The sequence below is a fragment of the Chlorocebus sabaeus genome, chromosome 15 (genome assembly GCF_047675955.1).
Source record: "Chlorocebus sabaeus isolate Y175 chromosome 15, mChlSab1.0.hap1, whole genome shotgun sequence".
NCBI lineage: Eukaryota > Metazoa > Chordata > Mammalia > Primates > Cercopithecidae > Chlorocebus > Chlorocebus sabaeus.
The window spans coordinates 59,918,214-59,932,811 of record NC_132918.1 but is presented as its reverse complement, the minus strand read 5'-3'; the positions used below and the strand labels follow the sequence as shown (position 1 = coordinate 59,932,811).

Here is a 14,598-nt window from a genome sequence, read left to right as displayed (position 1 = left end):
TATTGCTAATAAAATAATTGTTGCTCACTGAAGGCTTTAAAAAACACTAGTTGCATGCTTAATATAGGATGGCAACAGAATGGACTGGTTTAAAAAATATGTGAATGGTATGATACCCCTCTCCCCCATCCTTGTACCGAAGTTCTTTCAAACCTAGAATAATTTATATAAACGGATGTATCAGTAGATGGAGTATTATGCCCACTTTTTAATTTAATGATAAAAAAATGCCAAATTCTTTCCAGAGTGGCAGTATAATTCAGGTGTAGTTAACTGCTGGATGTAAATTCAGTTATACTAGAAAGATTTACTTTCCTTTGAGAGGTTTTTCTAAAATCTTCTAAAATTATATTGATTTTTAAAATTTGAAATAACTTTAGACTTACATAAAAGGTATAAAAATAGTACAAAGAGGTCCTGGATATCCTTTGCCCAGTTACTCCTAATGTTAACATCCTATATAACCGTAGTATAATTATTAAAACCAGGACATTCACATTTATAAACTATCCTTTTTCTAGTTCAGGATCCAATTTGGGATCCTACCTTGCATTTAGTTATCATCATCTTAGTCTCCTCCTGCCTGTTAAGCTTTTCAGTTTTTTTTTTCCTCCCATCTTTTATAAATGTTACTGACACTTTTGCAGAGTACTGTTAGTTATTTTTTAGAGTGTTTCTCAATTTGGGGTTGTCAGATCTTTACCCATGATTAGCATGTCTTATGATGGGTGAAGTTACTGTGATCACTTTGTTAAGGCTGTGTCTGCCAGATTTCTTCATTGTAAAACTACTGTTTTTTCCTTTGTAATTAATAATAAATATTCATTTTAACCTTGTAGTTGTATAATAATTAGTAATTCCTTTGTAATTAATACTTTCCTCTAGTGGGGAGGTACTGCAAATATCCTGTGTCCCATCATACTTTTCATGGGCCAGTTTTGCAATATCCTGTGTTCTATTATACTGTACATGGGCCAGTTTTGCGATCTATCAGTGCTTCTTACTGGCAACACTTATTACTGCTTTGGTCTTTGCTTAATGGCTAGTTTTCTATTTCACTCATTCTTACTATATTTGGAATTCTACAATTAAGGAAGTACTGTCCCCTTTCCTTTATTTATTAATTATCCAATTAATTTATTTACATGACTTTGTGGATATTTTACTTTATGGGTTAAAATCCAGTATTTGTTGCTCAAGTCATTCTCTCTTTGGTTATTGAGGGCACTTGAAAATTTGTTCCTGTGTCCTTTCTACAATACCCTCTCTCATTTTGTGAGCACTGATTTACTTTCTGATATCACATGATATTCTGAGTGTATCTTGTATTTTTCCTGCTTGCACCAGCCGTGGAATCAACCATTTTTCCAGGGAGCTGAGTTCATTTTACTAGAGAATGATATCTAGAAACCAAGATCTGGGTGCCGGTTGTGCTCCTTGCTACTGGGTGTCATTGCTTCTAGGCTCTCTTAGTAGATAGAACTAGCAGTATATATATTTAGTAACATGTATGAACACATATATTTTTATTTCCTTATCCATGGAAGTACATAAATTAAAAACTGCCAGTGATGCTTCCAGTTCTGTTCTCCCACCATAGGGTCCATTTTGGTCTTTTTTCCTCTTCAGGCCTTTTCTCTTTCCTTGTTACTTCCTTCTCCAAAGGTGAGAAACTGTTCTCAACCACAGTGTATTGACTTACTTGTTCCATCGCAGTACACACAAACAAAAGTAGTTTTAGAATTACTAACCTATTCATTCCCTGGTGAGAAACACAGTTTTAAACTAGAGTACAATATTTGTCTTTAACTTTATAGTATATAGGCAAATTCTGTTTTCAGAGGTTACTTGGGTTGTTTTCATCCCTGCCTAAGGGTTATGTTAGTCATTTGTAATAAAATTAGGTTCACTTGTTACTGTTTGTATGCCGTTTTAAGTTCCTCCTACATCCTGTTTCATCATAGCACAGTATCCCTCCCCCATTAATTTATGATAAAGATGTGTTCTTAAAAGAACTGGGTTTGCTTAAGGTTGGGTACAGCTGTAATTGCTTTGCAGGATAGCAGTTAAAGGACATGTACTTTGGCAATCATTCTCTTGGGCTTGCTTGCCTAATTCCTCAGTTACAGCTCTGATTTCTACATCGCTTACATTTAGGAATTGATATCAGCTGTGGCCCCATAACTGTCAGTGCTTGAAATCATGCCTATTGACTAAATGTTATTTGTTCTGGATGCACAATTTTAGACCCAGAGCCACCTACAGTATTAATACTAATTCTCTTAAAGCTGTGGTAAATCATGAATTAAATTATTTTGTAAACCCTGTCCTTTACTGGGTTTTTCTTTTTCAAGATAGAATCACTTACCACAAAATTTATCAGTTTAAAATATATAATTCAGTGGCTTTTAGTATAGTCACAAAATGGTATATTGATATAATTCCAGAACATTTTTATCACCCCAAAAAGAAACCTCTTACCCATTAGCAGTCACTTCCTATTCTCCCCTTTTGCCAGCCCCTGGTAACCACTAATGTACTTTGTCTTTATGGATATGCCTGTTTTGGGCATTTCATATAAATGGAATCATACAATATGTGACTTTTTATGTCTTCCTCTAGCATGGGTTAGTACTTCATTTCTTTTTGCGATGGAATAATATTCTATTGTATGGATATACACATTTTGTTCATCAGTTTCTACTTTTTGTCAAAAAATAACACTATTGTGAGCATTCATGTATGGGTTTTTGTGTGAACATGTTTTCAGTTTTTTCAGGTGTATACTTAGGAGTAGAAGTGCTGGGTCATGGTAATTCTATCTTTAATTTATTGTGTAACTGCCATAGTTGTTGAACCATTTTTTCATACCCACTAGCAGTGTATGAGGATTCCATTTGATTAATTTCTCCACATCCTCTTCTACACTTTGCTGTTTTTTTTTTTTTTTTCATTGCATCCTAGGGGGTGTGAAGTGGTTTCACATTGTAGTTTTGATTTGCGTTTCCCAAATGACTAATGATGTCATTATGCATGGATTTTCATGCAAAAGGATGAAGGTGGGCTCTTATCTCCCAGCATACGCAAAAATCATTTCTGCACTCTGACTTCTAATCTGTTGGTTTATAAGTCTTTGCTGATCCAAGTATCACAATGTTTTGATTACTGTAGATTTTGTGATAAGTTAGTTTTGAAACTAGGAAGTGTGATGTGCTTATTGGTTATTTGTATTCTTTGGAGAAATGTCTGTTCAAATCTTTTGACCATTATGTAATTTGGTTATTTACTTTTTTATTGTTGAGTTGTAAGACTTCTTTATATATATACGTGTGTGTATACATACACACACACACACACACATTTATTCTGGATACTGGATGGGAATATATTCTATAGTTGTACCAGTATACAAAGACGTTTATATAGGTCTGATGTTGTTTTTAATTTATCTGGGGGGTATAATAATTGTTTTTGGTTATACTACAGCGATAGCTATTGAGGAGTACCCTGAGACATGGGGTTCGGGGTTTGGGGTTTTAGGGGGTCTTTTGGTGGGTTTAATAATAGAGGTAGGGTTAGTTCTATGGATCTCAAGTTCTGATGGGGTGGTGGTAGTTAGTTTTAATAGTATGGGGAGTTGGGTGATTTTTGAGGGAGAGGGGGATCAGGGTTAGTTCGGGGGGATTCTATTGGTGCTGGTGCTTTGTACGATTATGGACGTTGGTTAGTGGTGGTTGCTGGTTGGACATTGTTTGTGGGTGTATATATTGTAATTGAGATTACTCGGGGCAATAGGTTATATTATTAGAAGTAGGGTTAGGGTAAGGGGGATGAGAAAGGAGAGGGAGTATAGCTTAATTATGCCTTTTTGAGTAGTGACAGTTTTGGAAGCGGTGGTATGTGCATGTGCGATCATTTTGGGTATAGATTTTTCTAGTCATATTGAGTCTAGTAGGAGAAGGGCTAGGTTTTGACTTATGAGTAGGTTTTGATATGGGATTATGCGGTGAATTGTAGTGGGGAAATATCCTAGTATGTTGGAGAATTTAAATATTTGTGATGGGTTGTTTATTTTTAGTTTGTTGGTTATAGGGGTCAGGTCTAGGGTTATCAGGAAACCAAGGATTACCTAAGAGTGTTCACTGCAGCAATGTTTATAAGATAATTTTCAGAGATATGGTTTGTAAATATTTCTCCCATTCTGTGGATTGCCTGTTCACTTTCTGAATGGTGTCCTCTACATCAGAAACTTTTAAAATTGTGATGAAGTCCGATTTATATATGTTTTTCTTTTATTGTTTGTGCTTTATATATCTAGAAAACCATTGCCTGATTCAATGTGATGAAGATTATAAGAATTTTATAGTTTAACTCTCACGCTTGATCCATTTTGAGTTCATTTTTGCATATGATGTGACATAAGGGCCCACCTTCATTCTTTTGCATGGAATATCCAGTTATCCCAATACTATTTGTTAAAAAGACTATTCTTTCTCCATTGTATGTCTTGGCACCCTTGTCAAAAATCAGTTGACCATAAATTATGGGTTTATTTCTAGACACTCTATTCTGTTGGTTTATATGTCTTCGCTGATGTAAGTACATAATGTTTTGGTTACTGTAGGTTTTGTAGTAAGTTAATTTTGAAACTGGAAGTGTGAGACCTTTAACAGTGTTTGTCTTTCTTTTTCTCTTTTTTTTTTTTTCAGATTGTTTTGTCTATTCTGGGTCCCTTGCATTTCCATATGAATTTTAGAATCAGTTTGTCCATTTCTGTTAAAAAGGCAGTTGGAATTTTCATAAGCATTGCCTTGAATTGTCCTTTACTTTGAGAATATAATATTCTTACATAGGTACAAACATAAGACTTTTTGAGTACTGTGTTTGGGTGTGACCTTATTCTAGATAACAAGCATTTCACAGAAATAGATAAAAGGCCAAAAGATACATGAAAAGATGTTCAACCTCAGTCATGGAGAAATGCAAATTAAAAACAAAATTATAATTTTTAACTTGTCAGATTGGCAAAGATTAGAGTGTAGTGATGACTAGTCTTGGCTAAATTGTGGAGAAAATAGAAGTTTCTGAATTTGAAGTTTTTGACACAGTCCCTTTGGAGATCAGTAGCGGTAGCTATCAGCATAAAAAATATACACAACCAAAAGTTTCACTTTCAGGAATGTATTCTGTACCTGTACTTGCACAAACATGTCAAGAAGTTTGTACAGGATGTTTACTGCAGCAACATTTGTTATAGCAAAAGACAGGAGTCAGCCTAAATGTCATCAAGAGGACTAGTTAAAATTGAAGTACTACATATAATGAAATGCCCTGTGAGCCGTTAAAAAGAATGGGGCAGGTTAGTTATGTAAGGTGACATAGAGTCCAAGATGTATTGAATGACAAAATTTGTTATTGTGTGGTTCTATTAGTAATTAAAAAAAAAAAAAAAAACCCAGAAATACTTATATACACACCTGTATAGAAAACGGCTGGCAGTATACACAGAAATAGTTAGCAGAGGTTACTTCTGGACAGTAGGACTGGAAATCTCATTAAATCCTTTTTCATTACTTGACTTTTTTTTAAAACAATGAGCAGGTTTTTATTTTCTGAAAAATCATTAAGAATGACTTAGTAGTGTAAGTAAAATTAGAATTAATACTATTTAGGAATAAGATATTTGTTTTTTTCTGTCAGTTTGATTGTTTTGTAGTAATCTCTGTTGGTCTGCAGAGCAGTTTGATTGTTTTGTATGTAATCTCTGTTGGTCTCCAGAGGTAAATGCATTTTATTGTGATTTTTATTGCTATATGGAAAATGGATTACAATTAGTTCTTGGGTACAAATATTTAATAGCATTTAGAACCACATTTTTCATTTCTATGTATTATAAATATGGGAGAAAAATATGATTTATCTTTTAAGAGTTGTGATTGTGCTAGTTTTTAATTCATCAAATGAAGAATATTTAAGAATATTTACTTCTTTAAGTACAAATAATATTTAAGAATACTTAAGCACATTGAAGCCTGATTATGCCACTGTTCTTTGGGTTCATGCTCTGGAACTTAAGGTTCAGTGAAGAAGGTAACCATTTCACATTATCTCCCTTAACAGAGGTTACTGATACATTTTCAGAAACCTTAGTACCACAGGCAGTAAGGAGGCAGTGAGATCCCTCTGCATTTTGCCAGACCATTCCTAGAATTTTTAAGGTGAGGGGACCAGCTTCCCACCCCATATAAAAATGGCACCAACATCTCTCCTAGAAACTTTATGGTGATTGGAAACTTATCTGTTGATGCTGGTTCTGTCTTTAGGGAGAATGTCATGTTTCATGTAACATATTTTAAAATATTTGAAGGTGCCTGTCATATCTTTTATTTATTTAGAAATCTTTATTGAAATCCAATTAATGGTCAGGTACTGCCCTTCATACTTCTCTAGACCGAATATTCCTAATTCCTTCCACTGATCATCTTAAGACCTCATTTCCGAAATGTCACCATAGTATGGCATGCTTAGTAGCGGGCTCTAATGATGCCCTAAACTGAATATAGACTTCTCAAGGTGTGTTTGGATTGTTGTAAAATATTCTAGGCTCATTGACTTTGTTGGACTAAAAAGCTGTCTTTCTCATAATGCAGTTTAGGATAATGTTTACCTTTTTAGCAATAGGTTTACACTGAGAATGCTTTTGCAGCTCTTCAAATGATGTATGAGGTCAACTTAACCCATGTGTTTGCGTGAATTATTACTGTAGAGCCTTAGCATCTGGTATGTTAGTAGTTGGTTTTTCAGTATAATAGTAGGTTTTATATATAATATATATTTATATTTATTGTCAATAGAGTTAGGGTCTTACTATGTTGCCCAGGTTGGTCTTAAACTCCTGGGTGCAAGTGATCCTGCTGCCTTGGCCTCTTAAAGTGCTGGGATTACAGGCATGACCCACGGCACCCAGCCAGTAGTAGATTTTTACATTTATCTCTAATAAGTATACGTATGCTTTTGTAAATGTTGAGATGGTGGTATATTGCCTCTTCTCGTTGATTCTGCCTGATAATCACTTGTTAGAATTTTGTTTTGATTATGAGGCAAGGTGGCTATCCCTCTCCAGCCTTGAGTTAATGTCATCTTGGATAAGTATGCTATTCAGTATTTACCTGAGTTGTTGATAAAATATTAACAGAATAGAGCCTTGTGTCATACCTGGTGGTACTGAGTAATACTACTGGCTCACCTATCAGAAATTATGCAGTCTGCCTGTGTATTTTCATGTGACAGTGTTTATAAAATGTCTTGTTGGCATCAGAAAACTGTACTGCCTTATTCTACTTAAGACATGCTGTTTTTAAATGATTGTTTTCTCTTTTTCGAAAGTTAAATTCTGCTGTATTTATTTAAGATTTTTTGGTGTGTGTATGGGGGAAGAGGGGAGATTATTTAAGATTTTTTGGTGTGTGTATGGGGGAAGAGGGGAGGTGGAAGGATGAAAAGATTCTTTGCACGAAGGTTGCTTTTGGTTAAAAAGAAGCTGTGTTCTTAGATCTTAAATCTAGTCTCACTATACTAAAATTAGTCCTCTAAACTGGATTTACTTTGGAATTTTTGGATTACGTGACTAATTTAAACATTGTACAATAGTTAAGGAGGGCTTTTGGAGTTACACAATGGTTCAGTTCCTGGCCATATCACTTACTAGTTTTGTTAGTTTCTTTTTATGTTGGGCACATTACTTCTTTAATCTTTAATTTCCCTATGTAAAAAAATAGTAAAAATAATGCCCCCTTCAGAGCATTTTCTGAGGATTAAATGAAGTATTAGAAATAAAGCACTCAGCATCAACACTGGTACTTAGCAGCTTAAAGGGCAAGCCTGCTCTTTCCTTCCTCCTCCTTATCCTCTTCTTCCTATTGTGTTTCCTCCAACTGCTACTGTGATAACATATAAGACTAAATGTGAAATCAGTAGAGTTTTAGACTTTTTTTTAAACTCAAAGCTTCGAAATAAAAACACCCTATTTTTTGCAGATCCTTTAAGGATAAATAGTTGATCTTTTAAAATGAAAGTGCCCTGTGAAAGTTTCATGGCTAGACATTTTTGTTCTTCAGGTTAAGGCTTAAGCCATATAGGGTTTTTTGTTTGTTTGTTTGTTTTAACTAGTCAAGTGCATTTCAGTGAGAAGGGGGAAAGAGTAGAATAAGGCGTAGGATCTGTAACTGACTGTGAACAATCAATTGAGATAACTCAACTACCTTCAGACCAGCCAAACCCTATAGTTTCACAAGGAAAAATTCATTCAGATTATTAACTCATGTTGAATTACTTTTGGCTATTTTGTGTTCAGTAATACAATTTTGGGGTGTCTTTGTCTTTTTTGGGGGGCAAGGAAATGGGGTCTTGGTATTTTGCCCAAGTTGGGCTTGAACTCTTGATCCTCTGCTTTAGCCTCCTAAGTAGAGGGTGTCTTTGATTAATAAAAGGATTGGAACTTGAAGCAAGGAATTAAAAACATAGATATGAATTACTGATATATGTTAGGCAAGTAGTTGTGTAGGAGTGACTAACTTGCTTGACTAAGATTTTGATTGCCCATCCCTTTTACGTTCTACCTCCCTACCCCATAGCATACCTTGAGCACAGAAAACATGGGGAACAGGACCAATAGAAGAAGCCTAATTATTTGTGAACAAGTATGAGAACCATCTGGATATTCTGCAGTTGTTATAATACAGAGCAAATAGAGCATTAGCACTTATGGGAAAACAGTAGGATTGTTGAATCTTCTTTGACTTGTTTGTTGCTTTGGATGACAGGAGGGTTCCCTCCTACCTCTTAGTAAAGATTGGGAAAGAAAAGGGTTAATTGTGAACTTACTGGGATTAATTCATTGTTTTTTTTTCTGTTTTTTTTCCCCTTGAGACAGCGTCTCGCGTTGTTGCCCAGGCTGGAGTGCAATGGTGTGATCTTGGCTCACTGCAACCTCCGCCTCCTGGGTTCAAGCAATTCTCCTGCCTCAGCCTTCCAAGTAGCTAGGATTAAAGGTGCCTGCTACTATGCTCAGCTAATTTTTGTATTTTTAGTAGAGACAGGGTTTTACCATGTTGGCCAGGCTGGTCTTGAACTCATGACCTCAAGTGATACACCCACCTTGGCCTCCCAAAATGCTGGAATTATAGGTATGAGCCCCTGCGCCCGGCCTAGTTCATTCTTAATGATAAGAATGTACAGTTTTTGTTTAGGGATATAGTGTTGGTTGAAAAAATTAGGGAAAAAGTCTGGTTACTTAGTTTTTCATTTATCCTTTTATTTAACAGTTACTGAGTACCAGCTATATGCCAGGCATGGTCAGTGTTGGTTTGTGCGACCTGCAGTTCTTGTAGCTATTGAGTTTATAGTGTAGCTGAGGGGAAAAGACACGTTTGGGGGAGCAGTGATAGCTAAGTGGTAGGGGGTGTGAGTAATTGGTTCAGGGTTGTCGTAAGACATCACAAAAATGCTCATAGAAGGAATGAGGCCTAAAAGCTTAGTGTAGGGTATGGAGTGTGCAGGCTGCACCTGGCTCTTGCCTGCAGAAATGTGCTACAAGCATTTCAGGCCAAGGGACTTGGTGGTAGACCTCCCCTACATATGCCGCTTCAGTAGTGTGGTTTTAGATTTTATATTTAGCCATTTATATTTAGCCTGAGGCGTTCTGAGTCAGTCCAGATCCACTGTCACTAAATAAATGGGTTATGTATCTTAATAATAGAGGATTCGCCATCCTTATATGTGAAGGGCAGCATTACTGGGACATGTAAAGCAAACTTATTTGTGACAACAGAATATTTAAGTATAGTTAATAAATAGGATTCTTATAGTCTTCTATTAGGTAACATTCCTTTTAGAGATCCTCATGGAGTATGAGTGTTTAAACTGAGGTGGAGGCCAGGCACAGTGGCTCACGCCTGTAATCCTAGCACTTTGGGAGGCTGAGGTGGGTGGACTGCCTGAGCTCAGGAGTTTGAGACCAGCTTGGGCAACACGGTGAGACCCCATCTCTACTAAAATAAAAAAATTAGCTGGGTATGGCGGCGTGTGCCTGTAATCCCAGCTATTCAGGAGGCTGAGACAGAAGAATTGCTTCAACCTGGGAGGCAGAGGTTGCAGTGAGCAGAGATCACGCCATTGCACTCCAGCCTGGGCGACAAAACAAGATTCCATCTCAAAAAATAAAAATAAATAAAAAAATAAAGTGAGGCGGAAACTATGATTTCCTTGGAGGATGGGTCCAAAAGGTGATTGATTAGTAGGGTTAAAGATGAAATTTGTGCTTACATTTATATATATATATACACACACACACACACACATATATATATTTATATGTATTTTCTTCTTCTTTTTTTTCTCTTCAAAGCCTTTGTGTATTGCTGCAGTACCAATTTCTTTTGCCTTAGCGGGGAAACAGCTGGTACCATTGCAGGCAGAATTCAAGTTCCCTGATTAATGAAGTGGAGGACTGTTTGAATCTTTAATGTCTTACCTTTATGTGTAACTTGACCCCTCAGTTCTCTTTTGTTATTCTTTTTTTTATTCAGCCACTCGACAGCTCAATTTTTCTTTTTCTTTTTTTATTCAGCCTTCAGTTCTCTTTATCTTTTTATTGTCCAAAAACCACACAAATGATGTTTTCTTGCTCTCTTTTCTTACTCATGTCGAGGATTGGTTTTTCTAAACATAGCTTTTGTGAGTCAATGTGTACTGACTGATTTCACTTCCCTGATTGTATCCTTAAAGCAGCTAAGGTCACTGGTTACCAGAAATGAAGTACACGCAAGTCCCTGACTTGTGATGGTTTGACTTAGGATTTTTCAACTTCACAATGGTGTGAAAGCAGTAGACATTCAGTAGAAACTGTACTTCTGTTTTTCACTTGCAGTACAGTATTATTTATTAAATAGTGAGATAGTCAACACTTTATAAAATAGGTTTTGTATTAGATTATGTTGCTTAACTTTAGGCTAATGTAAGTGTTCTGAGTGTGTTTAAGATAGGCTATGCTAAGCTATGATGTTCGCTTCGGTAGGTTAGGTGTATGAAATGCATCTTTGACTTGTCACTTTCAACTTGTGATGGATTTATTGGGATATTATCCCATTGTAGTTCAGGAGAATAGTGGATTCTATGAAGATAAACTTAACTACCAGGTAAAAGACATTTTTTTTTTTTAAAAAAAGCAGATTAATAATATGTGAACGCCTTTGGATTTGTTTTATCTAAGTAAGACTTTAGATTTTGTTGTTTTATAGATGGTTTGCAATTGTGTTTAACACATAACATTTGGGAATGAATGCCAGAGTATTATTTCTGAATCTTGCTTACATGGTAGTATGTGCTAAAAATTAAGATGTAACACTTTTGCTTTTATTTTACCTCAACATTTAAAAACACTACTAAAACTTGGGATCAGGTGAAAACTTTTTTTTTTTCTTGCAAAAATATTCTCTTAAAAATATTGTGGTAAAGGGATCTCTCCTCTTAATGAATTTTAAAGTATACGTTATTGTTGGCTATAGGTAAAGTGTTGTACAGCAGCTCTCTGGTGCTTATTCATCTTGCCTGACTGAAACTTCATGACCCTTGATTAGCTACTCTCCATTTCCCCTTCTCCCAGCCTCTGCTAACCATTGTTCCACTCTTTGATTTTTATGAATTTGTATTATTTTAGATACCTCATGTAAGGGGAGTTATGCAGTCATTTGTCTTTTTGTGACTGGCTTATTTCACTTAGCCTGGTGTCCTCAAGATTCATCCATGTTGTGACATTTTGTAGAGTATCTCTTTTTTTTTTTTTTTCAAGCTGAGGTTTTATTTAAAGTGTAGAAGAAATGGTTCCCAAAAAATGCTGGCGAATAAAGCAAAAGGATAAGATACAGTGCTCTCTTCGTACGAGTTAGCCAGCCTATCCAAGTACAGGGTAATATATAGTACTTAATGCTGGTAGAATTTTGCAGTAGTTTAGAAAGATTATCTGTGCCTAGATTATGAAGAGATTCTCAGTGTGTGATGCTTAGTTCTGGGTTTACACCTTACTGGGCATGAACAAGAGCCCTGCTCCTTGGCCATAGCCAAATCCCTTGGGTCCCCAGTTCTTTGCATAGCACCCTTTACAATAGATTTCACCTTCTTTTTCAGAGTGTTGATTCAAGACTCTTCCAACACTTTGCCATTGGAAACAGTTTTTGTACCAGGGCTTTCCAGCTCCAGTTACCTTCTCGGCAGCATGTACGGAATCCCCACATCTGGAACACTTCTAAGAACCTCTGTATTTCTGAGCAAATTTAGAAGTCTTAGGATTTGTTGTAGGCATGTGAGGCTGAACACTCTGGCTTGATGCCCAGGCTTTCACCAGGGTCCATGTGAAGTGTGCCAGCGCCCTGGCCGTAAACTGTAGCCTTTTGGCCCATGCTTCTTTCCATAGCAGGATTTACAGTAGATCTCTTCATCGTGAATTGCCACTGTCGTGCTATCTAAATTATTCCTGCAAACCATGCATAGAAAGCAATATGGGTAGAAGCACCTGCCGTTACACTGCACCTCTTCTGCATGGTAAACGGCCCTCCCGCAGACCCCACACTTACTTCCACCTGTCCACGCAGGCATTTTAAGTCGGAGGCAGGAGCACGCATCGCGGGCAGAGATAGCGAGGCTGGGCTGGAGGGAGTGTCCAGGGAGTCCCAGATCCCTAGAATTTCTTTCTTTCCTTTTTTTTTGGTTGAGACAGAGTTTTGCTCTTTTCGCCTAGGCTAGAGTGCAATGGCACGATCTCAGCTCACTACAACCTCCGCCTCCCAGGTTCAAGTGATTCTCCTGCCTCAGCCTCTGGAGTAGTTGGGATTATAGACACCCTCTACTACACCCAGCTAATTTTTGTAGTAGAGAAGGAGTTTCACAATGTTAACCAGGCTGTTGTCGAACTCCTGAACGCAGGTGATCCGCCTGCTTTGGCCTCCCAAAGTTCTGGGATTACAGGCAAGAGCCACCATGCCCAGCCTAGAGTTTCTTTTTTAAGGCTACATAGTATTCCATTGGACATACATTCCACATTTTAAAAATCCTTTCATCTGTTGGTGGACATTAGGGTTTTGCACCTATCACTATCACATTGTGAATAGTGTTGTGAACATCGGAGTGGTAATATCCCTTTGAGATCCTGATTTCATTCTTTTGGATAAATACCCAAAAGGGGGACTGCCAGAATATATAGTAGTTCTGTTTTTAGATTTTTGAGGAACCTTCATACTTTTTTCCATAGTGGCTGCACCATTTTGTGTTCCCACCAACAGGATTCCAATTTCTTCATATCCTCACCAACAGTAGTTGTGTAGTGTTTTGTTTTGGTTTTTTGATAATAGTTATCCTTATAGGTGTGAGGTAATATTGTGTTGTGGTTTTGATTTGCATTTCCCTAATGGTTAATGATGAGCATGTTTTCATGTGCTTACTGCCCATTTGTATATCTTTGGAGAAATGTCTGTTGATGTCCTTAGCACATTTTTAAGTTGAGTTATTTGTGTTTTTTTTTACTGTTGAATTATAGGAGTTCTTTATATATTTGGAGACTAGCCCCTTGTCAGATACATGTTTGCAAATATTTTTTCTCATTCTGTAGGTTGCCTTTTTACTCTGCTGATTGCTTCTTTTGCTGTGTAGAAGCTTTTTAGTTTGATGTAGTCCCACGTGTTTATTTTTGTTTTGGTTGCGTATGCTTTTGGTGTTAAATCCTTGAGATAATTGCTGACACCAGTGTCACGAAGCTTTTCCTGTATGTTTTCTTCTAGGAGTTTTAGTTTCATGTCTTATATTTATTAAATCATTTTTAGTTGATTTTTGTGTATGGTTTAAGAAAAGGACCCAGTTTGTTTTTTTTTTTTTAGGTTTTTGCTTGTAGATACGAAGTTTTGCTGATGCCATTCCTTTCCTCATTGTATATTCTTGGCATTCTTGTTGACGGTCAGTTGACCATATATGTGTGGCCTTATTTCTAGGATCTCTTTTTGTGTACTTGCGGCTCTATATGTCTGTCTTTATGCCAGTACCATACTATTTAGATTATGGTAGCTTTGTAATATTAATATATTTTGAAATCAGGGTATGGTGCCTCCAGCTTTGTTCTTTTACAAGATTGATTTGGCTATTTATGGTCTTTTGTGGTTCCATATGAGTTTCAGAATTAAATTGTTTTTCTATTTCTATAAAATACCACTGGAATTTTGATAGTGATTGCACAGAATTTATAGATCACTTTGGATAATATGGACATTTAAAAATATTAAGTCTTAACAATCCATGAACGTAGGTGTTTCTGTTTTTGTGTGTCTCTTGTTTAATTTCATTCATCATTGTTTTGTAGTTTTCAATAAACAAACCTCTCACCTCATTTAAGTTTATTCCTAGGTATTTTTTTTTCTATTATAAATGAGATTGTTTTCCTAATGTTCTTTTTAGATAGCTTGTTAGTGTATAGCAACATTACTGATTTTTGTATGTTGATTTTGTATCCTGCTACTTTACTCAATTTATTAGTTCTAACGGTTTCTTAAAAGTGGA

The 14,598-nt window shown here is 36.3% G+C and overlaps 1 protein-coding gene and 1 pseudogene across 10 annotated transcripts in view; one reads left to right on the top strand and one right to left on the bottom strand.

Annotated features, from left to right (window-relative positions):
- Positions 1-14,598, top strand: part of ATP2C1 (ATPase secretory pathway Ca2+ transporting 1) — a 165,345-nt gene that overhangs the window by 46,119 nt on the left and 104,628 nt on the right. The gene's annotated exons all lie outside the window — the stretch shown is intronic.
- LOC103241687 (cysteine and glycine-rich protein 2 pseudogene) lies at positions 11,830-13,154 on the bottom strand (annotated as a pseudogene).